Source organism: Bos grunniens, chromosome 20 (assembly GCF_055505025.1).
Source record: "Bos grunniens cultivar Pamir isolate PY7600 chromosome 20, Bosgru_T2T1.0, whole genome shotgun sequence".
Classification (NCBI taxonomy): Eukaryota; Metazoa; Chordata; class Mammalia; order Artiodactyla; family Bovidae; genus Bos; species Bos grunniens.
Window position 1 is genome coordinate 64,485,507 of NC_141184.1, and position 7,100 is coordinate 64,492,606.

Below are 7,100 nucleotides of genomic sequence, written 5' to 3' on the forward strand. Positions count from 1 at the left end.
GTGTGTGGGGGAGCTCTGAGAGGCACAATACAGGTAACGTTCTTTTGGCTCCATCCCAAAACCACAGCACGCAGATGGTGCAGGACAAAAGGCGTGCGTGGCCCACCTCATTCAGCTGTTCCTCCAGCCTTCCCCTCTGCCCTCCTGGGTCTGTCCCCGCTCCCCCCATCTCTACTCCACATCGGATTGACAAAAGGCCATGCACAAAATACCCCAAATGTGGTCCAGAGTGGTGAAGTCGAAAGGGGAGTGATCGTCTGTCACTCAGTCCTCTCATTAGACTTTGTCGTCCCTCCCCTCTCCCAATGTCGAAGAAATAAAGTCCATCTAGGTGCCAACAAATCCTTCTGATAGAACGGTTGCTATAGCAACTTTATAGCAATGAATTAAGCAGCAAACCATTCAGTCGGAAGGTGTTGGCTCAGAAACTGCTCTGCGTGGGGCCCCACCTTCTTTTGAGAAGAGATAGTCCTCCATGACCCAGCGTCTTGGTTTTGTTACTGTGTTTCAGGCACAATCCTTTGTTAAGGTATTTAATTTAAGTGGAAATAAGACTCCCAGGGTGCAGTGGTGGGGGGAGGGTGGAGAAGCGGGGTGGAGAATAGCTGAAAGACTGGAAAAATATGACAAATACAAGAGGATGATTTTTTAAAGGGGAAAGGGAGGAGGGAAAGCTTAAATAGCATCAATTCATTCAAAACCAGGTGCAGAAGAATAACATAAATCCTGTGCTCTGTGAGACGGTCAAACAAAATCAGCTCTATCTAATGTATGGGCTGGTTTAAAACAAACCTCATGTTATTATTAATATAATCCCTGCTTTGTAAGCCATGACATTTAACCAGGTAATTAAATAATAATTGAATAAGTCTGCAAGGCAGAAAGGCATAAAACCAGGCAGAAAGGCATATTCCCCGGAGGTGATTTTGATCAAATATTGACTTACTCTTCAATATTAATGATGGGAATTTAACATTATATTTTATATTTACATGTTAACTTGGTTTGAAAGACCTTTTGTAATTTATAAATTCTCGAGTTACACATGTGACTTGAATTAAAAGCACAAAGGAAGAACGTAGGGGGTGGGGCACGAGCAAACGCAAGCCGTGTGTGGGGGTGGGGAGGCGGGCACACCTTCCCTGCAGTTAGTCCTGCGTCTGCTGGGGTCTTTAAACCTATTGTGGTCTTCATGTCTGTGTTGTAAATGCTCTGAATGTTCTTATTCTACAAGAATGCTCACTTCACGCCGGGCAGAAGTGGAGCTCCCTTTTCAAGCAAACTCCTTTCCTCTCCTGGCCTTTCCAGCAAGCCAGATAGAGAAGGGGAAGATGTCCCGAACCCAGTGGTCTGTTGTAAAGGGTTAACAACTGGCTCTCCAGAAAGAATGTATGTGTGTTCATATACACGTGTGCTGTGCTGTGCTGAGTTGCACAGTCATGTCTGACTCTTTGTGTCCCTGGGATTCTCCAGGCAAGAATACTGGAGTGGGTTGCCATGCCCTCTTCCAGGGGATCTTCCTGACCCAGGGATTGAACCCAGGTCTCCCATATTGAAGGCAGATTCTTTACCATCTGAGCCACCAGGGAAGCTCAAGAATACTGGAGTGGGTAGCTGATCCCTTCTGCAGGGGAACATCTTGACCCAGGGTCTCCTGCATTGCAGGCAGATTCTTTACCAGCTGAGCTACCCAGGAAGCCTGCATACACACATAAATTTATTTTAAATTTTACTGATATAAAGGATATATGGCAGAAGATTTAATAATAACAATAAAATGCAATATTCTAGCTTCCTAAATTCATAGAGTCAATTTATTTTCACAGAGGGCTCTTTTGTTTTTTGCTGAAATTTTGTATCTATAGTCAACCTACAGTTATCACCAATTTGTTTAATGCTTGTAATGAACAGACAAGAATAGTCCTTAACACGAATGCTAACTGATATCTTTGTTTCTGTCGAGTATGATAAAAGCAAACCAACATGTCTGGTCGATGCATGTGAGTGACTTCTTTGCTGAATCAGGTTGCAGGTTGCCAATGCTGGAAGAATATTCCCTCGATGTTTGATGCTATTCACGACGCTATGGCTCCGCACAGGACATGTATTTAACTTTAGTTTGCCTCATTAGCATGCTTCATTAGCATTTTTCATCACATTCTTAAGTCTGAACATGGATAAAACAGTAAGTTAAGCCTTGATTTGTAGCATTTGCAATTTCCATTCTTATCCCAGCAGATTTTCAGCTCCCAATGTGATGCCACCAAACACAGGGTTAAGAAGAGGTGAGCAGAGGAATACTGTTAGACAGTATCCCTCTGTGTACGCACAAACATTTCAATAACCTCAAGAGCATAGCTAATAATAAAATGCAGTAAAATAATTAGGAACTGACAAGTTTTGAGTATTTATTGCTTTGAGTAAGCTCTTTAATTAACGAATGATTGAACTTTAATAATTGCCATGTTTAATGATTGTCTCACAGAATTCCTGAACATTTTGCACTTGACTCTTGGGAGCTGCGAAGGACTGGCTCCATCACACTGGTGCTTCCTGACCCCTAGTGTGCTCACCTCTCCTGGCAGCCTGTCTAGGGTCATGCCAAGGCTGGTCATACCCTCGCTGTTCCCTGCCACTGTTTGCACTCTGGTGTCCTCCACCAAGGAGCACAGTGCTAGCTCCTGGGGAACCAGCACCTGCTCCATGCTATGCCCCTTGAGTGCCTGGCCAGGCCCTGGGGCTGCGCCCTGGGTGGCTTCTCAGCTGTCCTATCCTGCGGCTGTTTCTCTCTGCCCCGATCTCCACTGTCTGCAAACGTGCTTCCGTGCAGTAAGCACATTCGTGTCCTCAGCCCTGCCCTGCTCTCTGCCTGACTCGACACCCCCATCTGCTTCGCCTGAGTTCCCTCCAACTGGCTGCGTAGGCTCTGTCCTCTCCACAACTAGGGAACTGGAATTATTTTTTTCTGCTTCGACGGCTCTCAAGCATGTACTCTGTAAAAAGGGATGGAATGAAAGTTTGTATTTTCTGGGTTCCTTTCCAGGGCATGCTTTTCCTTGCTTGGGACACTCTTTGTCACAGAGGCAACCCCCCACCACTTTCAATTTGGGCTACACTGCTTCATTACTCTCAGATGGCATCAGAGGCAACAAGCTCAGCTTTCTAGCAGGTATATGTTTCAGGGATAAATCCAACCCCCTTGTGTGTATATGTATTAAACAGGAAGGAGATGGCATAGTAAGCCATTCTTATATTAGGCTAAACACTTTTGCTTACAAATAAAAACTGGCTAAAGCAAGAAAACAAAAGGAATGTATCAGTTCATATTTAAGATGTCCAGAAATGAAGCTGGCTTCAGGTCAAGCTGGATCCAAGGGTTCAGATGAAAATATTGTGACTCTTCTCTCAGTTATTTTCCATCTTTTTCTCCTGTCTATTGGCCTCATTCTTTCCTCCTGCAAATAAGGTTTCCTAGGGGCCTTAATGGCAACTCTAGGCTGCCCTGGCCTCACTCAGCAACCACAGTGGAAAGAGAGCATGTATCTTTCCATGAACAGAAAAAAGGGAAGGATTTGCATTGGCCCTTCACTGGTCATGCACCCGAGCCAGACTAGCCATGTGAGCTCTGCTGGAACTGGCTTCTAGCAGGCAAAGAGGGAGGGTATAGCAGATGCTGTCAGTTATCCCCACCCTATCCCCTTGGCCCTGTCCCTTCCAGTGCTCACCTGCTACACATCCAAGTGTCAGGCCCTGCTTCTCTTTGCCTGAGGGCTTTGGCATTCAAGCAAGGTAGGCCAGAAGTGCCTGCCGTCTGCCCACAACCAGGCAGTTGGTGGAGCAAGACCTCCGTCCTCTTGCCCTGCATGTGGGCCAACCATGGGTTCCCCAGGTGGTGTCAGCTCCATGCCCACAGAGCTCACTGGCTTAAAGACACAACCTTGGCTGAATTCCTTGCCTCTCTTGTCTCAGGTCCTCACTCTCTTACCAGTTTTGGCTGGCCTTGCCTCATGAACAAACTGTGTTGCTAAGTCACTTCAGTCCTGTCCGCCTCTTTGTGACCCCCTAAACTGTAGCCCACCAGGCTCCTCTGTCCTCGGGATTCTCCAGACAATAATGCTGGAGTGGGTTGCCATGCACTCCTCCAGGGCATCTTCCCCACCCAGGGGTCCAAGTCTGTTGTATCTTCTGCATTGGCAGGCGAGTTCTTCACCACCAGCGGCGCCACCCGGGAAGCTCCCTGAACAAACTACTTGCACCTGAAACCTTGTATCAAGATCTGCTTCTGGGAACCTCAAGCTAAGACACAGAGAGCCTACAATTAGCCCCTCTACGATCATGTGGAGTGTGAGAGACATCCCTGCATGCCTCCCCCGCCCCCCTCAAGGAGAGAAGGTGCTAGCAGACCAAAGCCACAGAGACCTACGACATCTCCAACTGTTCTAATCACTTTCTTGGCACCAAGGGGCTGCTCTTTCCCTCCCAACTTTCAGAGTTAGGTGATAGGATCTCACTCTAAGATCACCCCAATCCTTTTTGTCCTTCCACCCTAGCACCCCAGGTTCCTGAAGAAATGGCTTCCAGGAAGTTAGTCTCCACTCTGCCCTTCCCCAGGTTTGCCAGGTGGAGCTGGTGGTAAAGAACTCACCTGCCAGTGCAGGAGACGTAGAGATGTGGATTCGATCCCTGGGTGGGGAAGATCCCCTGGAGGAGGGCATGGCAACCCACTCCAGTATTCTTGCCTGGAGAATCCCACGGGCGGAGGAGCCTGGTGGGCTACAGTCCATAGTCTGGCAAAGAGTCGGACACAACTGAAGCGACTTAGCATGCACACAAGCACTGGCCCTCCCCATCATGGAAATACTGAAGCTGAGAGTGGCTGGACCACACATCCATAGGAGTCCTCCAGCTCATCCCTTCTTTTATTCCACTTTCAGACAATTAAATAAACACTTGATTTCTAAAATTTCCCAAAGGATATTTTTAGATTGTAAGTAAATATACATAGGGATAATTCATATAAACTTGCTATTCAGGAAATTTCTTTTTAATACAGGTTTTTTTTCCTTGATTGTCTGTGAAACACCAAGCTGTTGGTGGACCTGCCCAGAGAGTCAACAGAGAGGCTTGTTGTAGGCCGAGGATGCACACGTAGTGTGATTGCCTGTCTGTGTTCTGTGAAGGATCTTGGGTTTTTCATAGGTTCTGATTTCTGCTTACTCTTTCCAGAGGTTGGAAAATCATTCATAGGTTGGCTTTTTTTTTTTTAACCTTAAACTTTTCCTTTCAAAATTCCTTTAAAAAGTCTCAGCATTTCTTAGAGAAAGCCAAGCTGAGAGCAAATATAAAACCAGCCAAACCTGTGGCTTCACTCTGGGTAGATTTCCCTACTTCTGGTGCCTGGCTTTCCAAGCGGCATCATTTCCACATTGCTTAAAAAAGAATCAGGAAGCTGCTCTATACAAGTGAAGTTCAGAAAAAGCTTCAGTCCCATGGGGTCACCCACCTCTCTCAGGAGCGGCCACATTACCTTGAGCTGCATCTGCAAAATCCCAGGGGACTGTGGGACTCAGAGGATGTGATCCTTCTAGCTGTAAGAAGGGGATGGAGCAGAGGGACAGGTGTGCTGTGTGCCTTTGCTAATATGGCAACTTATCTATCAGCTTTGCAAATCTGTTGTCATTGGGCTAAGTTGTATTCTACGTACGTGGAAATGTAAAATTTAGAAAACCTGAGATTTTAACAATTTAAAACAATTGCAATCTTATTTTTGGAAAATATTTTTCAGGTATTTTGTGTTTTCTTCTGTGCCTTGAAAGGAGGATAATGAATGCATTTTAATTTCTATTTATTCTGATGTCTTGATGATTTAAAGTTATCATGATAAACAGCCATCCTATCATCATCATTAGTGCTGTAGGAGATCTCTTCTGTCTTTTCCTTCTCTTTTCTTCTTTTTCCTACTATTCCTTAGCAGGTGGTCTGTAAAAGCCGATGCTTTCCATTGCTCTCATTAATTAGCAAGTATTTGCTTGGCACCTTCTCCAAGCCTAGGACTATTCTAGATCCTAGTATTTCAGCAGTGAACAAAACAGGCCAAGTCTTTGCCTTCATGAAGCTTATATCCTGGCAGATAATGCCTACCTGTCTTCTTCAATCTGCTCTTTTCCTCGTCCTTGTCTTGTCTTCCAAACCAACGAAACTTGAAAGTAAAGAGAATTATGTTTACAACACAAGTAAATGAGCTCATGTTGCACAAGGGGGGCAAGGGTGTAGCCCCTGACTCAGCTCATGAAATTCGGTGCAAATACTACATGATAGGAATTTTTAGGTAGTGAAAACTCTACTTCTGGTGTTTCAGCATGATGGCAGATGGTTCAGCTTATGCGACAATGGCCTCTGGATAAAGGCCATTTTATTTGATTCAGATGAATATACTTTCAGAGAGAACCATTTCTCTCTTTAGCCCAATGGAGAAGGACAGTGATACGTTACATAATAAGTCATATGAACTTTTGCTCAACATCCAGAAGGACTTGTTGGTTGTATGAAAGCAGGTGCATCTTGGGGCCGACTCTGCTGGTACATTCTACAGTTGTTCAGTATTGAATACCGATTCCAAAGTGGGATCATAATGGGCACATAGTAAAGAACGAAAAGCTACCTTCCAGCCCTACTCCAACTATGACTCCACTGTAGCTTAAAGAAAGTCAGACCCCCAACACCAAAACCTCACTCTTTAAATCGTTCCGTGTTTAGGAACCGCCTGGTGGAGACCACCTGGTTGGTCCCTCGATTTGGCATCTGGAGCGGAGCAGCCTGCTAACATGTCACCTGAAGGCTGTTTTTCTTTGCTAACTTGGTCACTGATTTTTTTTTTTTTTTCATTTGTTTGATTTTCTCACGTGTTCAAGTTTGGCCAAAGGAAAAAAAAAATTAGTCTTCAGTTAATCCAAGTAATCATGCTATGTGCATGGGAGAGAGAAAACCTAAATCTTTTCCTGGCTGCTGTACTGACTGCTATAAATTGTCCTCCAACACGTGTAGAGAGAGCGGAGCCAGAATTTCCATAGAAGGACTCCAACCAGGAAACTCTGGACGTG

At 45.3% G+C, this 7,100-nt stretch overlaps 1 long non-coding RNA gene across 1 annotated transcript; it reads right to left on the bottom strand.

Moving 5' to 3' along the window:
* Window positions 1-1,796: 1,796 nt before the first annotated feature.
* Window positions 1,797-5,627, bottom strand: LOC147350536 (uncharacterized). Its single transcript, XR_015149096.1, has 3 exons — window positions 5,528-5,627; window positions 4,646-4,787; window positions 1,797-2,167 (listed from the first exon to the last, which is right to left on the bottom strand). It is a non-coding gene; the product is annotated as an uncharacterized LOC147350536 (long non-coding RNA).
* Window positions 5,628-7,100: the final 1,473 nt, after the last annotated feature.